The 22,142-nt window shown below is 34.0% G+C and overlaps 2 long non-coding RNA genes and 1 other non-coding gene across 4 annotated transcripts in view; 2 read left to right on the top strand and 1 right to left on the bottom strand.

Annotated features, from left to right (window-relative positions):
* LOC144303160 (uncharacterized) overlaps positions 1–21,535 on the top strand; it is a 69,236-nt gene extending 47,701 nt beyond the window's left edge. Inside the window, exons 3-4 of one of the 2 annotated variants that reach the window (XR_013370181.1) lie at positions 3,121–3,215; positions 21,314–21,535. This is a non-coding gene — a long non-coding RNA (uncharacterized LOC144303160). Of the gene's footprint in view, positions 1–3,120; positions 3,216–21,310 lie in introns of both variants that reach the window. The other variant, XR_013370182.1, reaches the window with a different exon arrangement.
* LOC144303159 (uncharacterized) overlaps positions 1–22,142 on the bottom strand; it is a 49,661-nt gene that overhangs the window by 5,748 nt on the left and 21,771 nt on the right. Inside the window, exon 3 of the long non-coding RNA XR_013370180.1 lies at positions 5,213–5,358. This is a non-coding gene — a long non-coding RNA (uncharacterized LOC144303159). The remainder of the gene's footprint in view (positions 1–5,212; positions 5,359–22,142) is intronic.
* LOC144303707 (U6 spliceosomal RNA) lies at positions 2,783–2,884 on the top strand. The gene has a single exon (XR_013370681.1). It is a non-coding gene; the product is annotated as a U6 spliceosomal RNA (small nuclear RNA).

Raw genomic sequence — 22,142 nt, 5'->3', positions numbered from 1 at the left:
TTCTAGATATCTTAGTAAGGATGGGCCACTGATGCTGAAAATAGAGGTGTCCTCTGAGATTAGGTTGCCCGGAGCCCCGGGTGGACTTGTTTTCACATGTTTATTAATAGTTATTATTAATATTGAAGCTATCTCAGTAATAATTTTTGTCAATATATAAGCCTAAGGAAAGGCTTGTTATTTAAGGTTTAGATTTATAGCTTCAACTTCCATGTTTTCTAAAAAACACACAGAGAATTAAAAATAAAAACCCACACAAAAAAATAAACCTTTAATTAAAGTGAAAGTCTAATGAATATGAAAAAGTATCTTAATCGTGAATAGATTTATTGGATTGAGCTTTATAGGTCTTACAAAGCACAAACTTCTGGAGATTGGATATCACTGAGATTATCATTGGCACCTTAAGAGAAGCAGCTCAGTCATGATTTATAGACTGAGAACAAGCACAGTTTTCTGGAGTTCAAGCACATTGATAGTATTTTTATGAGGTTAAGCCAAAGTACAGCATAGGCTTGTATTATATAAAGAATCATATTCCTAGATCTTCAAGGATTCTGTAGGGGCTCCAGATCAGCTAAAAGGGAATCCACTGACTCCTTCATTTCTGCTAATCTCCAATCCAGTCTTTTTTTCCAGTTTCTTATCATGCATTATTTCAGTAATGTTGTTGGCCATACCATAAACTCCTTTGCTCTTCTGTCTTTTAATCACACCTCGTAAGCAAAACCTCATCCCTCATGCAGCCCACTTTCTTCTTCTTTCTCTGTTATCACCCAAGTGGCCAACTACCCCACAAAACTCCTACTGATATTATTATAAATCTGACTTCATCAGCCTCAAAGGAGCCATCAAAAGTGCTTACCAATTCTAGTATTGCAAGAAGATACTTGTATTATATGACAACGAATTAGATTATTTAGGTGAATTTTTTTTTTAGTTCTAGAAAGACCCAAATTACTGAAATAGGCCTAGGAAGAATAGAAAATCAGAATACATATAAGTAAAAATTTGAATTAGTAATTTAGAAAACGTCTCACAAAAGTGAGAAGCCCAGAAGCCCTTAATGAATGAACTCTAGCAAACACTTAAAGAATTAATGTAAATCCTTCAAAAGCTCTTGAAAAATATAGAAAATAAGGGATTACTTCTGATATCATTATATGAGAACATAATTATCATATCAACCAAATGAAGGCAATAAAAAGGGGGAGGAAACTACAGAACAATATCCTTAGATTCAAAAAGCTTCAATAAAATACTAGCACTGATTCTAGAAATGTATAAAATAATTACACAGAGTCAATTATATATCATGATGTGAAAGAATGAATTTGGACCTCCTCACCCCACAGGAAATATGTGTATGTGTGTTAGTATGTGTAGATAATATATATCCACAAGTTAAAAAAACTCTCAAAACCCAATAATAAGATTTCACAAAAATATATTGCAATAATACAATAAACTGGACAAAAATTTAAAAGATGCTTCAGAAAAGGAGATTTACAGATTGCAAATAAGTACATGAAAAGATATTCACCATAATTAGTCCTTAGGAGAATATAAATTAAGACCACAATTTGATACCAACACATATTATTAGACAGTCTAAAATTTAAAAGATCTATCATATTAAATACTGAAGAGGATGTCTTATACAACTGTTTCTCTTAGACATCGATGGGAATACAAAATGGTGCAAACACTTTAGAAACAGTTCATCAGGCTTTTAAAAAGCTAAATATACATCTAATACATGACCTAATCATTCCACTCCTAGGTATTTATCCAAGAGAAATGAAGCTATATGTCCACAAATGACTGGAACTCAAGTTTTCATAGCAGTTTTATTTGTAATAGCCAAATATTAAAAGAACCCAAATGGCAAATGGATAAGTAAATTGTGGTGTATTCCTAAAATGGAAAAGTGTCTTTCAATATAAAAGAATAAGCTGTTGTTACATGCAAACACATGGATGTATTTCTAAATAATTATTCTGAATGAAGAAGCCAGAGGAAAAAAGTGCCTGTTATATGGTCCCATTTATATGAATTCTAGGAAATTCAAACTCTCTGTAGTGAAAGAAAGCTGTTCTATTGATAAACATGTTAAGTTCTGAAAATTGGTCCTCAAATTCAACTTTTTTATTAGACCTAACTACTATATAGGTAAACACTAACATCATCTGTTGATGATAGTCACACTTGACTGGCTTTTAACTTGGATGTTGTTTCCCCTTTTTAAATGAAATTTCATAAGCATAAGCAATGTTGTATATGTAACAGTGGTGCTTCTCCAACATGTAATATGGTAGAGAGTGTATTAAATGTTAAGAAGACATAGAAGCAAGAAAGGTAGGGTATGTGGACACCATCAGATCTTTCTTTTTAGGAATCACAAGGCTAGAACATAACATAAGTGAACAACAAAATCTTGTGGAGAGATTAGAAATGCATCTTTTTGGGAACTGAAAGTCTCAGTTTTTGCACTTTTAAGAATTAGCGCCTTTAATCAACAATGGCAAATAGAGACATTAGGTAAATTGTCAAGCTGAATCTCCAATCATTTTAGGACTGCCCAAGAAATTGCTAATATTGCCAATTTAATCTTTTAAGATTTGTTAAGTTTTTGCAAATTTCTCCTCTGCAGTTAATTTAGATAAGACAAGTATATACACACACAATCGATTCTCATTATTTGTGGATTCCAAATTGTAAATTTGCCTACTTGCTAGAATGTATTTATAACCATAAAGCCAATACTTGTGAGATTTTATATATGCTTGCTTCGGCAGCACATATACTAATTTTGAAATGATATGGAGATTAGCATGCTCCTGCACAGGATGACACACAAATTCATGAAGCGTTCCATAAAGAGAAAATATTTGCAGGGTTTTCATGATCATTCATTTTTCTTCCCTCAACACAGAGAGGGAAGAAAAATTTGAATCACCTGATGCACATTTCCAGCTGAAGTCAAACGGGGCCACACTCTGCCTTTTTGTTTCAGTTCTCATATTGTCAACAAGTGTCTTTTTCATGGTCCATTAGCTATCACATTTTTTTGAATTTTTGTACTTTTTGTTGATTTTGCTGTTTAACATGATCCCCAAGGGTAGTGCTGAAGTGCCATCAAGTGATACTAAATACAAGAAAGCTGTGACGTGTCTTAAAGAGAAATACGTGTGTTAGACAACCTTCATTCAAAGGTGAGTTATAGTGTTGTTGGTCTTGAGTTTAATGTTAATTATTTGGCAATATATATTAAATAAGGTATCTTTAAACAGAAATACAGGGGCAGCCCGGGTGGCTCAGCGGTTTAGCGCTGCCTTCCGCCCAGGGTGTGATCCTGGAGACCCAGGATCGAGTCCCACATCAGGCTCCCTGCATGGAGCCTGCTTCTCCCTCTGCCTATGTCTCTGCCTCTTTCTCTCTCTATGTGTCTCATGAATAAATTAATAAAAACTTTAAAAATAAAGAGAAATACACATAAAACAGGGCTTTGTATTGATCTGTTGACAAGATTGTTGTGACAAGAGGTTTGCAGAAATCTAACTCTGTATTTCCCCCGGGAGCAATGATTCAGTTTGCTAACTCAGTGCTTGCAACAACTCGATAGAATGGAACTAAAGAGAATGAGAATCATCTGTTTGTATTTATGCATATACATATAGTTTACTTTAAACATACATATATACATATAAGCATATATATGTATATGCACACACACAGATATACAGACTAATCAATTGACTAATACTTACCATGAAGACTAACCTTAGTCTTCCAGTCCCTGAATCAGTTTGCATGCTATATGCTATAAATTTCATTTATACATTTTTGAGACAATAGAACCTCTCTGAAATTAGAATTTCCCCCCAAAAATCTGGCCCTCACGACCACTGTTCATGATCAGTTCTGACTATAGGAGCAGTTAGCAGTTACTAGAGGAATCTATTTGCTTCAGCTTCAGCATTCTGGCCAAGGAATATTTTTCAGGGCCTGAGCAAAGGGAATTAGAAAAAGAAGAGGAATGACAACTAAGAAAATAATTAATTAATTAATTAATTAAAACCTCTGAGTACTATTAAATCCCTCTGACCCCAAATCAGTATATTTTTAGATCCTTCTCATTATTTTTAGTATTTGTTACTGCCCTTATGGGCCTCAGCTTTCCATCTGCCAGATGAATTTAATTGAATTCCTTGGGCTAAAAAGCAAAAATCAAGAAAGATTTCAAAGAGAGAGAGAGATAGATATATGCTCTTGAGTCATATGAAAAGGAGACCAAGAAAGAACAAAAACTAAAATTCAGTCAAGAAATCTGTAGCACAGACTTTGGCCAAAACAAAAAAAGTCAGGCAATTTTAAAAGCTGTAGGTATGAGGTTTCACTTCCATTCAGAGGAGGATGGTAACCAGATTTAGATTTTCATTCAAACTGATCTTTACTTTTTCAGTGCCATCTTCCAGAAACAGCTACCTCTTTGTGAATAGATGTGTAAGTAACGACACAAAATGATAAATCCTAGAAGCATGGAGTTCAATATGGAAATCACATGCATATTTTTCAGGGTGGTCTCTAATTCTTTCTTTAAGTAATCAAAATTGAGTCCTCTTCTAGGGCTATACTAAGGATATTAGGTGAGTTTTTAAGTGTAAACAATGACTGACAAAACAATGTTTTAAATTTATCCCCTGCCTCCTTAGAGAATGAGAAAAAAACATCTATTTTCTTTAAGTCTATATCTAGGGATATTATTTTAATGTCAACTGCCAAGAGCATTGCCAAAATTGCAATCCTGCAGTACGACCATTCTTCACTACATTAAATGACGAGAACAAAAGTGCACTCTGTGCGTACATACTACTGGTCCCATGACAAGCTCTTCATGATAACAGGGGTGTCCCTGCCTTTCCAGACATAAGAGGAGCCATGACAAATGATGTGCACCAAGAGACTGACAGCTCATTTTCTCCTGCACTTGCCTGCTGCATTATACTAAGTAAGGAGAGGTGTAACATGCTGAAAAACACACAATCCCTCCTCTCTCCATAACATGTTCTCTGACATTCCTCTTATTCCTTATTTTGTAGCAACCAACCTTATACAATATTTGAGGCTCTTTTAAAGTTAATGATCTTAGGCTCTGGAAATATGAAAGGTTATTATACAGAAAATGATAGCCAGCTGTTTCTCATCTTACCTGAAGAGAGATCTTGAGCTGCTGCCATTCATTCCAGAAAAATTGAGCAAATGCTCTTTAATCATAAAGATGATGATGATTGTGATGATGATGATCAAACAGCATCAGGTGCAGAAAACCTGGATTGCAGTCTGCAGAACCTCACTCTGATAAAAGGAATGTCCTGACATTGGAAATTAGGAATTTAGTTGCTGATTCAAATTTACTCTGCATTTAACAAGAATTTGCTTACCTTCCATTGTGAGACCAGTGCTGTGATTGAACCCAAGGAACGTATAAAATTAGAGGTCAATAACCTGTCTCTGTCAAGGTGATTTACAGCTTAGTTTAAAACAAGGACTTTCTTATGTGAAATTATTAAGCAGTGTTTAAAGATAACATGTAATTACTGTGCTAACTATTTTTTAGTTCAGGAAGTTTGACTACTCAAGGGAGTCTTCATGAAGGAAGTAAGGTTTCAGCAAGACCGTGAGGAATAGATCAGATTAGGAAGTAACTGAAAGATATGTACTGTTCTATAAATATTTATACTGTATACCTAACAATGTTCTGGCCTACCTGGAATCATAGAATGATATAGTTAAAAGGCATGTTTGAAATTATAAATTACGCTTTTATTACACAAATAAGGAAGTGTTATCTAATCCTTATGCTCTGTGGGTGGGCAATTATAGCAAATTAGTGGTGGAGCCAGGAACAGAAAATTTCTACTTTAGTTCAATACTCATATATGAAAGACATTTCATTTCTCCTGCCCTAATTGTCCAGTAAGGTAACCAGGACCTACATTAGAAATGGCCTGAAAATAACTAGAAAGTATCATAGAAAATCATAATCATAAAATAAGGAGAAAAAAAATCCCTACATCACCTTGAAGACAAAACAAGTATCATTTCCATTGTTAAGAAATTAATCTCCATATGAAACAGATTCTTTTTAAAGATTTTTTCTTGTAAAAAACAATACTATGATTTGTTAAACATTTCCTTACTGGATTAATCTTTTAAAATCTTTTTTTTTTTAATTTATTGTCTTTAGTAAAATGTCTACAACTAATTATTATAGTGTTGTCGAGTTTATATATTAGCCAGAGTTGTTAAATTCCAGGTTATTTTATTTTAACTTTCCAGACATCAATAAATCTTAGTTTATACTTTAGAATAGATTTTGTTTTTCTTCCCAGTAATGACAGCAAGGAAGTCAGATATGCATAAGGCATATTGAGAGGCAGCATACACAGGAGAGAAAGTGCAGTCACTGAGTCAGACAGATTTGGCATCAACTCTACTCTTCAAACCTGAGTCCCTCTTCCTCCATATGAGAAGAATATAATACCTAACTCACAAGATAATTGTAAAGATTAAAGTAGATAATGCATGCAAAATGATTAACAATGTCTGGCACATAGTATATCCTCAATAAATTATAGGTAAATGTTAGTTACTAAGTAGCTTGAAAGTGGAGATGAGTTATATTTATGTTTGGCTACTAAATTGGTATCAAAGTTGCTGACCAGATAATTAAAGTCACATTTATGACAAAAGATTATCAATTGTGCATGAAGTTGTAAATGCATCTAATTGAGCATGCGATTGTCAGGAAAAGAAAGATGAGTAGGGGACTACCAGACTGTTCTAGCTTGAACATCTGTTAATCACATATAAAGAAATTAAGGAGACTTTAGCAGCTTTTTTTTTTTTTTGGAAACTAATTGATTCTCACCAATAAAAACCTTAGAAAACATAAATACATAAAATAAACAACAAAATCACCTTTAATAATGCCATTTGAAGTCAATAAGTTTGATGGATTTTTAGACTTGCATAGATAAATAAAATTTTATTATATATATAATTTTGTGCTTATACAACTAATAAAAGTTACAGTGTAAAGTAAGCAGGGTCTGACCACATGAACTTTTTATATTCTACTTTTTCACATATTATGTAATATTCAAAAGTGTTATTTATTATTTATTACATAATATTCCACTGAATGATTATTATATTGCCATTTTCAGACATCATTTTTAATGATTATCTGTAAATAGTGCTAAAATGAACATCCTTGGAAAGAAATCTTTGCCTCTGTGATAATTTCCTTAGGATAAATGCTTAGAAATGACTTTACTATATTAAAGAAAACTATTTATGGCTTTATATGCTATACAGGTAAACTTCCCTCTATAAAGTTTAGGCCAGTCTATACTATCATTACTGTGTAAGGAAGTGTTCAACACCGAATTCACTGTCCTTATCACTGGTCATCATCATTCATCATAGCTGTAATGACTAATTATCAGCACTAATGTGGCAGGTCCTGTTCTACTTTACTGATGCTAAATTGTTTAATCTTTTCAATATTTCTATAAGTCGTATTATAATTTTCCCCATTTCACAGATTAAAAACTGTGGCATAAACAGATTAAGTTAAATGCCTGAAGCTACTCAAGTAAAAAAAGTAGGGACTCCAATTTAGGCAATGTGTTTTTAAAGATCATGCTTTTAACTATACTGCAGTATTATTTTCTCACAGAGGTCATCCATATTATTTTTTTAATATTTTTGCATTTGAAAGAAAAAAATCCACTGTTTTGTTTCTATAATTTTATTTGTAAAGTTAATATTCTCAATATGTTTATTTGTTTTTTACATTTAATTTTTTTAGTGTCAATTTTCTATTCATGTTTATCACGTTATAGAATACTTTTCCCTGGAGGCAGATTTTTAAATAGGATTCTAATTGACTCTCTCTTTGGAGTAATAATAAATATGAATTTTCAAGATGGTGACACGATTTATTCATTTTCATGAATTTGGAGAAATTTTGCTAATTGCATTCTCTAGTGAGCTTTGGACTCCCTGACTGCCAATATATATTGCATTTTACAGGTCCTTTTAGATGTTCTCTTTGGTTTGTAATTGATGGATTTCCTGAAAGCAAAAAGTCACAGGAGATTTAGTGAGTGTGAAATGGTAAATATTGAAAGCATTTTAAATATTGATATGAAAATAGATCTCCTAGCTGGATATCTTTTTGTTCTGCTGTTTCTGGAATGAATACATTAGTTTAAAAATTTTAAACATAACAGATGTGAAAGTGCTAGTGTTTGGATTGGTAATAGACTGTTCCCTGCCAGATTTGCTGGTAGCATTTCTATATTCTGGAAATATGAGAGACATTTACAGCCATAGTGATATTTCCAAGCACTTTAATAAATCTAGTATACTCACATGATTATTTGCAATCGCAGAAATACTCCTGGCCTAGAGGAAATTGCTGTACTTAATGGGGTTTGAGGATTAATTGTTGTATTTAAGGGCTACAAAAAAAGAGTATGGGCATGAGGTAGGATGCAATAAAAGAGAAAGGAAGTCATGAGCCAAGTGTCTTTTGCAATAAAAAAAATGGAAAATGAGAAATTAGAATAATTTGATAAGGCCAAAAGGAGTGACATTACTCCTTGGAAAACTGAAATACCTTCCCCCAACCAGAAGTATGGGAGTCAACAAAGTGCTGAAGTTTGGTTTGGGGCTGGGTATGCAAGAAAGTTCTGCCAGTAATGAAAAGAAATCTCTCCCCATTTTGTCTTCATTCAAAATCCATATTTAAAATATCATCATAATAATGTATTTGTCAGAGTCCTGACAAGAGATAGATGGTCTAATGAAATGAGGTCATTGAAGAGTATTAAATAAAGGGTTATTTTTTTTTCCACAAGGGAATGAGTATAGGTTAAGGGAATGAACAGGGGTTGGTGATGCACCCAAGGTCTGTTACACTTCTAACATAATGGAGCTATTACCACTTCTAACATGAAGAGATTGAGTTGTAGGGGAGGGAGGGTATTATGGGAATTGGAGAGAGCCACTGCTATTGGCAAGGAAGCAGTCTTTGGTGAACTGATTTATCTCAAAAACACTAATTTGAATAGATATAGGCATCCCTGTGATTATTGCAGCATTATTTACGAAAACCAAATTAGGGAAGTGGCCCAAGTGTCCATCAATAGATGAATGTATAGAGAAGATGTGGTGTATATATGGAATGGAATATTAACAGCCATAAAAGGGAATGAAATCCTGCCATTTGCAGCAACATGACTAGAGCTGGAGAGTATAATGCTAAGTGAAATAAAACAGTCAAAGAAAGACAAATGCCATATAATTTCACTCACATGTGGAATTTAAGAAATAAAACAAATGAACAAAAAAAAATGAGAGAGACAAACCAAGAAACAGACTTCTAACTAAAGAGAACAAACCAGTGGTTGCCAGAGCAGAGATGGGTGGGGGATAGGTAAAATGGGTGAAAGAGATTAAGAGTACACTTATGATTGTTGAATCTGTACACTGTACACATGAAACTAATATAAAACTGCATGTTAACAACACTGGAATAAAAAACTTAAAAAATTAACAAAAATCTCCATTCTGACAGACACAGAATAACTCAGCTGGGTTGCTATAGATGCAATAAAATATGTAAACAGTTGTGAAGGGTAAGCCAAAATGATGCCAAAAAAAAGAGCATAGTTTATAGAATTTGCTGATTTCTGTAGTATAAATTCTCACACATGCCCAATTTCAAGCTACCACCATGATGTCACTGAACTGAAACTGAGAAGCAATGTAGACAGTTGGCTCTTGTCCATACAAACTGGTTCCAGCATGTCAGAGGCCTCTGTGAAATAGACAATAGACACAGATGAGCCCACTTGGAAGGTACACCAATTCTTTCCATCAGCGGCTTACGATGGGTGGTTCCTTGGAGAAGGAAGCATTCATATCTAGTGTTCACTTCACCCAGTGATAGCCACTTATCCCTCTGAATTACAAAACAGCAAAAATTATTACTTGAGATCTTGAATCCAGAGCAGCAATTTTTAGTTACGGCTTTGCTGGGGCAATCTACAGTTTATTGCTACTTGCCTCTTTGGAATGAATCAACAAAAGCAATTCTCTAAGTAGGCCTGGCATCTTGTATGCTGCACACACACACACACACACACACACACACACACACAGCAGAAAGAAACACATAAAACCAACATCCATGGGTTCTTTGCCAATCCGCAGAGTCTGACCTGTTGGAAGTATATCAGTGGCTCCACTGCCCTCTGATTTTTTTTTTAATTTATTTTTTATTGGTGTTCAATTTACTAACATACAGAATAACACCCAGTGCCCGTCACCCATTCACTCCCACCCCCCGCCCTCCTCCCCTTCTACCACCCCTAGTTCGTTTCCCAGAGTTAGCAGTCTTTACGTTCTGTCTCCCTTTCTGATATTTCCCACACATTTCTTCTCCCTTCCCTGAACTTTATGGGCAACTAATATTCGATAAAGGAGGAAAGACTATCCACTGGAAGAAAGACAGTCTCTTCAATAAATGGTGCTGGGAAAATTAGACATCCACATGCAGAAGAATGAAACTAGACCACTCTCTTTCACCATACACCAAGATAAACTCAAAATGGATGAAAGATCTAAATGTGAGACAAGATTCCATCAAAATCCTAGAGAAGAACACAGGCAACACCCTTTTTTAACTCGGCCACTGCCCTCTGATTGAGAGTAGGATTTGAACAATGAGAGAATGAGCAGGTTCTCAAAGGGTAAACTATGACATCAGATTATTCCCCTGACTCCGTCTCAGAGGCTCCCTCGGGCTGATTGCATCCCTCCTCCAGAGGTCACAGGTTCTGTTAAGTGCCCCTCTCTACACAGCTGCTCTGCTCCAAGTTCTCTCTCTGTCTCTTTTTAAATTTAAATTAAACAAAAGCAGTGCACCCTTTTCTCCCAACTTCCACCCTCTGCTTCTGGCAACTGCCACTCTGTGGCAACCACAGTCTGTAGCTATGAGTATGCGTGTGTATGTGTATACACACATATACACAGACACACACACACCCATACTCATAGGGGGTGCATATAGTGTTTTACATATATAGCATTTTATATATTTATATGTGTATTTAGTTATAAATTACATAATTCAGTTATAAATATTTATATGTTTGTTATATGTATAGAAAGAGGGATTCCATAGATAAGAGAGATCATAGTATTTGTCTGTCTCTGGTGCCATCAAGGTCCATCCATGTTGCTACAAATAGCAAGATTTTATACTTTTTATGGCTGAATAATATCCCATTGTGTATAAATGCCTCAATTTCTTTATTAATTTATCCACTGATAGATATCTTGGCTACTGTAAATACCGCCACAGTGAACACAGGGGTGCATATATCTTTTCAAATTAGTGTTTTTATTTTCCTGGATAAATACCCAAAAGGTAAGTTACTGGATCATATTGTAGTTGTATTTTTAATTTTTTGAGGAACTGTTTTCCACAGCGGCCGTACCAATTTACAATCCTGCCAATAGTACACAAGGGTTCCCTTTCCTTCACATCCTTGCCAACACTTGGTATTCAGTCTTTTTGATATATCCATTCTAACAGGAATAAGATGATATATCATTGTGGTTCCAATTTGCATTTCCCTGGTGATTAATGATGTAGAACATATTTTTATGTACCTGTTGGTCATCTGTATATCTTCCTTTGAAAAATCTACTCAGATCTTCTGCCAATTGGATTATTTGCTTTGTTTGCTATAAAATTGTAAGAGTTCTTTCTACATTTTGAATATTAGCTCCTTATCAGATAATTTGCAAATACTTTTTCCCACTCAACATGTTGCCTTTTTATTTTGTTAAGTTTCCTTTGCTATACAAAAAGTTTAGTTTGTTTATTTTTGGTTTTGTTGCTTTAGCTTTTGGCGTTATAGTTAAAATAATCATTGCCAAGATCTATGTAAAAGAACTTACTACCTATGTTCTTCTTCCAGTATTTTATGGTTGTAGGTTTTGCTCAAGTTTTTAATCTATTTGAAGTTAATTTTTGTGTATTAATTTGTGTAAGATAGTGGTCCAGTTTCATTATTTTGCATGTGGCTGTCCAATTTTCCCAATACATTTGTTGAACAGATTTTCCTTTCCCTGTTGTATATTCTTGGCTTCTTTGTCAAAAATTAACTTACCATATATACATGGGTTTATTTCTGAGTTCTCTATTTGTTTCTATTGATCTATGTGTCACAATAGTATTTTAATTACTATAGCTTTGTAGTATAGTTAAATTGGGGAGGATGATACATCTAGCTTTGTTCTTCTTTCTCAAGAATGTTTTGGCTATTTGGGTCTTTTATGGTTCCAAGCTAATATTAGGATTGTTTGTTCTATCTCTGTGAAAAATGCCACGGGAGTTTTGATAGGGACTGCACTGAATCTGTAGATTGCTGCGGGTAGTATGGACACTTTAATAATATTAATTCTTTTAATCCATGAGCAAAGAATATCTTTCCATTTATTTTTGTCTTTTTCAATTTCTTTCATTAATGTCTTATACCTCCTTAGTTAAATTTATTCCAAGGTATTCTATTTTTTTTATGGTGCAATCGTAAGTGTGACTGTTGTCTTAATTTCTCTTTGATAGTCCATAATTAGATTAGTATATAGAAATGCAATGGATTTTTGTGTATTGATTTTATATCCTGCAACTTTACTGAATTCATTTATTAGGTCTAACAGTTTTTTGATGGAGTCCTCAGGGTTTTCTATATATAGTATCATGTCATCTGAAAATAAGGATGGTTTTACTTCTTCCTTTTCAATTTTGATGCCCTTTATTTTCTTGTCTGATTACTTCCAGTGCTATGTTAAATAAAAGTGGCAAGAGTGGGCATCTCTGTCTTATTTCTGATCTTACAGGAAAATTTTCAACTTTTTACCATTAGGTTAGTGTCACCATAGTGACATACATGGCCTTTACTTCATGGATGTACATTCCATCTATACCCACTTTATTAGAGTTTTTTTAAAAATCAGAAATGGATATTACATTTTGTCAAATGCTTTTTCTATATCTATTAATTAATCATATGATTCTTATCTTTCATTTTGTTAAGGTGGTTTATTACACTGTCTGATTTATAAATGTTGAGCTATACTTTCATCCCTGGAATAAATCTCATTTGATCATGGTGTATGATCCTTTTAATGTATTATTGAATTCAGTTTGCTAACATTTTGTTGAGGATTTTTACAACTGTGTTCCTCAGGGATATTGGCCTGTAATTTTCTTTCTTTGTGGTGTCCTTGTCTGATTCTGTTATCAGGGTAATGCTACCTTCATAAAATGAGTTTGAAACAGTTCCGGCTTCTTCTGTTTTGTTTGTTTGTTTCTTTCTTTTTGAACAGTTTGAGAGATTTAGTATTAATCTTTTTTGGAATGTTTGGTAGAATTCACCAGTGAAGTCTGATCCTGAGCTTTTGTTTTTTGGGAAGTTTTTGATTACTAATTAAATCTCTAAAAAGAATAAATTTTAAAAAATCTTCTTACTAGTAATAATCTGTTCAGATCTTCTCTTTTGAGGATACCTATGTGGCTCAGCGGTTTAGCACCTGTCTTGGGCTGGGGGCGTGATCCTGGAGTCCTGGGATCGAGTCCCAAGTCCGGGGATTGAGTCCTGCATTGGGCTCCCTGCATGAAGCCTGCTTCTCCCTCTGCCTGTGTCTCTGCCTGTCTTTCTCTGTGTCTCATGAATAAATAAATAAAATCTTAAAACAAACAAACAAAAAAACAAATCTTCTCTTTCATCAGGATTCAGTCTTGGTAGATTTTATATTTAAAATGAATTTATGTATTTCTTCTATGTTATTCACTTTCTTAGCATATAATTATGCATAGTAGTCTCTTATGATCGTGTTTCTGTGGTATCAGTTGTAATATCTCCTCTTTCATTTCCAATTTTATTTATTTGAGTCCTCTCTCTTTTTTTTTTCTTAGTGAGTCTAGCTAAAGATTTGTCAATTTTGTTTACCTTACAAAGAACCAACTTCTTGGTTTTGTTGATCTTTTCTAATGACTTTAAAACCTCCGTTTCATTTATTTCTGATCTAATCTTTGTTATTTCCTTTTTGCTACTAACTTTGAGCTTTGTTTTTCTAGTTTCTTTAGGTGTAAAGTTAGGTTGCTTATTTGAGACTTCTTTTTTGTTGAAGTAGGTGTTTATCACTATGAACTTCACTCTCAGTACTGCTTGTGCTGCCTCCCATAAATTTTGGTTTATCCCATTTCTCTATTCATTTGCCCCAAGGTATCATTTATATCTATTTGATTTCTTCTTTGACCCATTGATTGCTTAGTAACACATTGTTTAATATCCACATATTTGTGGATTTTCCAGTTGTCTTCGTTTAATTAATTTCTAGTTTCATAACATTGTTGTCAGAAAATATGTTTGATATGATTTCACTACTCTTAAATTTATTAAGGCTTGTTTTGTGGCCTAACATATAATCTATCTTGGATAGTGTTCCATATGCACTTAAGAAAAGTGTATATTGTGTAACTTCTGGATGGAATGTTTTATAGATAATTTGTTAAGTCCATCTGATTTAATGTGTTATTTAAGATCAATGATCAATGTTTCCTTATTGATTTTCAATCTGGATGATTTATCTATTAATGTAGGTAGGGTATTAAAGTCCCCTAATATTATTATATTGCTATGTATTTCTCCCTTTAGGTATGTTAATATCTGCTTTAGGTGATTTAGGTGCTCCTATGTTTGGTGCATAAATATTTATAAATGTTGTATCTTCACATTGAACTCATTCCTTTATCATTATGTAACACCTTTCTTTGTCTCTCATTTCAATCTTTGTTATAGTTTGTTTTGTCTGACATAATACTAGCTACTCCAGCTTTGTTTTGGTTTGGATTTGCACAAAATATCTTTTTTCATCTCTTTACTTTCAGTCTCTGTATGTCCTTACATCTAAAGTGAGTCTCTTGTCCACATCACATACATGGGGCTTGGGGCTTGTTTGTTTTTTATTTGTTTGTTGTTTGTTTTTAATCTGTTCAGCCACTCTGTCTTTTGATTGGAGAATTTAGTCAATTTACACCTAAAATTATTGTTGGTAGATACTTAGTGCTATTTCGTTCATTGGTTTCTGGTTGTTTTTATAGTTCTTCTCTGTCCCTTTCTTCTCTTACTCTCTTCTTTTCTGGTTTGATAAATTTCTTTAGTGCTATACTTATATTCCTTTATCTTTATCTTTTGTGTATTTACTACAGGTTTTTGCCTTGCGATTAGTATGAGGCTTACATATATGTATAGCAGTCTATTTTAAGTTGACAAAAACTTAAATTTGATCCCATTGTAAAGCTCAATATTATTACTACTCCCTCGCCATATTTTGTTTTTGATGTCACATTTTATATCTTTTCATCTTGTCTATCCTTTAACTAATTGTTGTAATCATAGTTATTTTTACTACTTTTGACTTTTAACCTTTATACTAGCTTTATAATCTGCTACCTTTATTATATATTTACATTTCCAGTGAGTTTTATTCTTTCAGTGTGTTCTTGTCACTAATTAGCACCCATTCTTTTCAGCTTAAAGACATTCCTTTAACATTTATTATAAGGTCAATTGAAAAAAAAAAGGTCAATTGAGCGGTGATGGACCTCTTTAGCTTTTGCTTGTGTAGCATATTCTGATAATAAATCCCTTCACTGTCTTCTTCAGGCTAAAATTAGTGAGTACTCTCCACTATTATTTATTTGCACTTTTGTTTTATTTTGTTTTTATTCACCATGCTCTACGTTCTGATTAAAAAAAAAATAACGAGGTATTTTTCCCTTCCAGGATCCTGGCTGCTACTTGTAGTGTGGTAAAGACATAACTTATTATGTCTGTAGTAAATAATAGTATATACAGTAGGTACAATAACACAAGAAAGACAATCTTTCTTATAGACTCCTTGGTACTGAATACATCTTTTGTCATCTTAATTCAGTTTATTCCCAATGATAAGCTGGAAAATGTTCAACAACCAGCATTTAAGTGAGGAAAAAAACTGTCTTCCTTGTTTTAATACCCTCCGTTTTTTTTTTTTTTTTCAAGTCTGTGATGGATTATCTGAGGATAAATGAATCAAAGCTTCATCTACCATAATTCTCCATTACTTCCTCTCTTACATTAACTCTCTACTGCCTCTGACTATATTCTTTTGGCCACTGGGATGTCAGAGATAATAACTCTCCTTTGAGCACCAAAGATAAACATTTTATAAATTAAAAGTATGTAAACATAACAATTAACCATAAAACTTGGCAGGTAATTTGGCATTTGCAGAAGATTACAACTAAAAGATCTTGCACACTCAGGCATATGCATGGGGAAATTTTAGCTATAGCCTATAATAGTTCCTTTATGAAACAAATCTTAGAGGAGAAGAGGAAACCCCAAAGCAACTTCTCCCCTTTTGCTGAACAAGAGTTTGGCATCCTCCTGAAAGAAAAGAAATGAGAAATGTTTGCCCTCTGGTTCATTTCACAAAGGACATGGAAGCATTAAGTCTGGTTTTTAAAGTCTAACTTGAGACTCTTCCCTCTTCTCTCCCCCATATAATGTGCTCTACAGTCCTGGAGGCTGCACTACAGCGTAGGATCTCTAGGGGATTATAGAGTCAGGGTCACAAAATGCCTAGGAGCTATTCATTATACCCTTATGAGTAAGAAAATAATAGGCCGTTTAGTTCACAATGGAGACAATAAGCTGGAATGTTATGAGGAAATGATGTTTATTATTCTCATAATCCTTTCATAATAGTAATATAACTGAACTCATCCTAGAAAAATTTATTTCATTTACAGGTTAAAATTTCTCTGGTTGCATCAGTTTTGAAAATCCTTGTGGTTAAAAATAGTAATAGCAAATACTCTGATCTACACCTTCATTTTACTTTTTCTGTTGGGTTCCATGTGGTTCAAGTGGTCAGGATTCTATGAAGACAAACCATTGTTTTGGGGAAAAGATCAGGTCTAATATCAATTTGATCCAAAATACTAAACAATGATAGAGAAAAAATAAGACAGCTCCTATTCTCTACTGAGTAGAGATGTAATGAAACAAACTGCAGCCTGGTGAGATCAGTACACCAGTGGATTCACACGGAACAAACATGTAATACAGAGAAAGGAAAAGAGAAAGCTTTTTGGAAGAAGGGACATTTGAGCTGGGTTTTCAGAGAAAGAAAAGAAGTTCTTTAGTAAAGAAAGGAAGAGAGCTCCAAATGTATAGAAACATATTTATAAAGGGGAGGAGCTATGAAATAACAAGATGTATGTGATGAGTTAATAGCAGTTTGGAATTGTGAGCCTGTGAATATGAGGTAACGAGGCTAGATGTGAAGGGAATAAATAGATGAAGACTTTGTGTCTTGTGGATCAGTACTTAGAACTGTAATTCATAACCTCCAGTAGGGACACAGGATGATCTATTCAGTATTTAACTTCAAGTCCTATTTTTTAAAGTCTATTACAAGAAGGTCATAGGTTAGGTGTCACCTGAAATATATGAGGTGATCCTGAAGGAAGAGAGAGTTCCTCAACATAAAGGTAGAGGGAGAGAAATAATTGGACTCTTAATCATTCTTTTATATTAAGCAATTCATGTAACATACATTTACCTACTTAAGTAGATTTACTGCACAAATCCCTTATTTTTAATTTTTTAAAGATTTTATTTATTTATTTGACAGAGAGAGAGCACAAGTAGGGAAAGGGAGAAGCAGGTTCCCCACCAAGCAGTGAGCCCGAAGTGGGGCTCAATCCCAGGACCCTGGATCATGACCTATGCTTAGCAGCCACCCAGGTGCCCAAAATATCTAATTTTAATTAAATACTCCAAATAAAAGTTAATACACTCGTGCATGCACTAGTATAAAACAATAAAAGGAGGGAACTGACACATGTTCTTTCTTTCTTTTTTTTTTTTTTTGAGGCTTTATTTATTTATTTTAGAGAGAAAGAGAGTGCAACTGGAGGAGGGGCAGTGGGAGGAACATAGAGAGAGGGAGAGGGAGAAAATCTCAAGGAGAGTCCCCACTTAATGCAGAGACCTATGCAGGACTGTTCCCAGGACCCTGAGATCATGACCCCAGTTGAAATCAAGAGTTGGATGCTTACCCCTCTGAGCCACCCAGGTGCCACACACATTTTCTAAGTCTAGGAAGACTGTCATGCACATATCAAACTTTTAAAAGTGTTCTAATCAGATTACACAAAATTTCAGTCTAGAAACAAAAATTATTAATAAAACTGTTTGAAATATGATTAATATCCATTATAATAAAGAACCTTGCCTCAAATACAGATTTTTCCCCCAGTTGATTAGGTATTGGATACTATGAAGGCATCATGATAGGCAGGAAAACATTCACAAACTAAGCAGCCAGATCATGACACACTCCTCAATTATTTGTTCAGTAATGTTTCAGGTCATTATATATGCGGGCTCATCTGTGCAAAATTTCACTCGACTTTCATAATGAATAAGGCCTGCAGATTGTACTAATGCCAATGTCCCAGTTTTGATATGTGATGTTATAATAGAGTTATATAAGATGTTACCATGAGAGAAGCTGAGTGAAAGTTACATGGGACCTCTAGACTATTTTTCAAAATTTCTATAATTTAGGAGTCTATAATTTATATTTAGTGAGTGTATAATTATTTCAAAGTTAAAAAAATTTTAAACTTCATGATAATTTATTTTATTTTTTTATTGGAGTTCAATTTGGCAATATATAGCATAACACCCAGTGCTTATCCCACCAAGTGCCCCATCAGGACCCATCACCCAGTCACCCCAACCCTCTGCCCACCTCTTGTTTGTTTCCCAGAGTTAGGTGTCTCTCATGTTTTGTCACCCTCACTGATATTTTCACTCATTTTCTCTCCTTTCCCCTTTACTCCCTTTCACTATTTTTTATATTCCCCAAATGAATGAGACCATAAAATGCTTGTCCTTCTCTGATTGACTTATTTTACTCAGCATAATGCCCTCCAACTCCATCCATGTTGATATATAAATATTTAGAAGTTGATTTTAAGGTTTCCTGCTTAGCAGCAAAAAAAAAAAAAAAAAAAAATCAAAAAGGAAAAGCTGTGTACCATTGGGCAACCACATGTTCTTCCTGATATAGTAAAAATGGTTGAAATAATATTTTATGAAAAGCAATATGGAAATAAACTAAAATGTGTTCTTCTATTTGCAAAGATGTTCGGAAGACTCAGAAATATTGCTGAAAGTTTGACAAAAAAGGTTGGAATAAATTATGCAGTGAGCAAGATTTACTACAGAGTTGCAAAAAAATGCAGATGTTTATAACAGGTCTTAGCTTTGGCATCTGTTACATTCTGTTTTAATAATTAAATGTATGTAGAACTTTTTTAGGTAAAAGAAAACATAAACATAAAAACATAAACATAAACAGGGTCCTGGGATCATGAACTGAGCCAAAGGCAGTTGCTCAACTGACTGAGCCACCAGGTGCCCCATTATCTTTTAAAGAATAAAAAAGTAGTTCTGGATCTTGAAGATGAGCTGAAGTTATTTTTATTATGAAGTTACATAAGTATTTCTAAACATAAAGCTAGGTATAAGCTCCATCTGCTTATGGTTGTTATCCATGAATACAACAAAGACAAATTTACACATTAAATACAAAGGAACTACAAAACCAATAAAAGTCAAATTAACAACATTAATTTAATGTGAAAATCTGTTTTGCTAAAGTCAAATTGATTCTCATATTGTGAATATTTTCCTCAGTGCTATGGCTCAAGTCTTTTTGAATTTGGTATGCTTATAACTATTATAAGCTCTGTGGTGACTATACATTATACAGTGGTGGATGTAGGATAATGGTCATTTTGACATCAAGACATGCCAACATCGGGGATATCAGATAGGCTTGTCAACATATTAAATGGATTCACAGGATTCTAGTGTATTTAAAGCTCTTTTTTATTTTTTAAAAATAACCCTAGAATTATACACATGTAATATGCCATTTGGGAAAAAAATATATATATATTCAAAGCAACAACTCCAATTCCAATGGTGGTTACTTATAATAGGTTTTCCACAATACACTATTATTAATTACTTTTAAAGAAAAAATGTTTCTAAGAATTTATTTCTCCCCCGGCTCATGGGCTCTCTCCCTCTTTGGTTCTCTCTCTCAAATAAATAAATAAATAAATAAATAAATAAATAAATAAATAAATAAAAGATGTAAAGAAAAAAAAGATGATATATATGACTCAAGTTTGAGAAACATAGCCTAGATCTCTATGATCTCTCTTACGCCCCAAGTAAGATTTCCTTGGAACAAACCAATAGATAAACAACTTCTATGGGAAGGTAAATGTAAGTAGAGGTGAGAGAGGAATGAGTCCCATTAAAAGCAGAAGCAGCCCTAAAAAGATGAAATGATGCTAAGGGAAAATTTTACTAACCACACACTCTAGTCTTATTCCAGTGCTGAAGATATGATGAGTGTTACTAACTGCTTCGACTGCATTAATTACGTGGATACTTGAACAGTACACAAAGACAGACAATACTGTGACTCTTCCATATAATCTGGCACAATTCCATCAGAGGTCTGCCATGTCTGAAAACTTCTCAGACAACTGTATTGTATTCCTAAAAAGTAAGACAATCTCATTTTGTGGCAGATGAAATGGCCACATCGCTGGAAACCAAGGCGGCCAGCATTTCTAACACCAACTTGTAAAAATCACACTTCAAACAGTCCCTAAATAAAGACCATAATTATTTCAGAAGAACAACTGCAGTGAAGATTTGTTACAGCCTGAGGTGAGGTCAGGATTAGGATATCCTGTAGCAGGGACTTCTTCCCTTATGTTCCCATTCTAAAAAAAGAGGGGTACACAAATATTATTATAAGGAGATATTTATACACATAAAGAGTATAATATCAACCACTACAAAATGCCTGGGGAATATTATATTTCTTATGATTTCCAAAAGCAGAAATCATATCAAATTGGCTAAAAGGCAGTAGAAGAATTTCTTTTGATTTGATTTGTTAGAGGTTTAACATCTATTTTTGCTTTCTTAGTGCTCTTTTTATGGAGTCTCTGTTTTTCTCACGCTCAATATGCTCCCAATTTTGTTTTGTTGTTCCCCCCCCCCACCAAAAGCAGGTTTCAGGTTTTTTCCAAATGGCATTCAACATGCTTTCCCGGGTTCCTATCTGCCTTCCAATGACTGGCACCTGGGCAGCAGATGGTGCAAATGGCCTACTATATATTTCCTGGATTGATGAAGAGAACTGTCAGGAACCTGACTGCATTGGCCTGATGCCTCATGGCAGAAAAGGCTGCTCAAAAGTGACAGTGACTGGAAATAATTTTGATTAAAATGATCTGGAGCTTGTTGAGTTTCAAATGCTGTTTTTATCCCTCCTCTTTTTTATCCCTCCTCTTACACAACCTTGGATTTTTGCCTTGAAAACATATTGTGAATAAATTGGACACCACAATATCTTAAACCTCAGACATAATCCACTTTTTCTGGGAGTGCATTATTTTGTGGGACAGAGGTACTTCATAGCTCACCATGTCCTTCTATATATCAGACATGTTTGATCATATTTGGATGTGGATTTGCAGATCTCTATTATGGACTTGATTGTTCCGAAGTGGCAAGGACACCAATCTGACATCTTGGATATAGGGGATATAGAGAATGATCACAGAGTCAAAGTCTTAGCCTCATGTTTAAAATAGACAAATATGGACTTTTATAAAAAAGATTTAATTTAAAAACTGTATAATTCACTGATGCAGAATTAATTAATTATTCAGTCAAATGAATCTACTGTGAGACCCATCAAGGAAATTGTCTGTGCTCATTTATGCAGACAATAGCATTTATCACATTGCCGACTGAGTGCCAGGGACATTGCTAGAGCCTGGGTATTGCCTCAGGTGCTTTCTATTCCCTTTGCTTTGACCTCTCCCTCCCACTACT

Source organism: Canis aureus, chromosome 32 (genome assembly GCF_053574225.1).
Source record: "Canis aureus isolate CA01 chromosome 32, VMU_Caureus_v.1.0, whole genome shotgun sequence".
Classification (NCBI taxonomy): domain Eukaryota; kingdom Metazoa; phylum Chordata; class Mammalia; order Carnivora; family Canidae; genus Canis; species Canis aureus.
The sequence above is the reverse complement of the archived record's forward strand: the minus strand, read 5'-3'. Positions and strand labels throughout refer to the sequence as shown.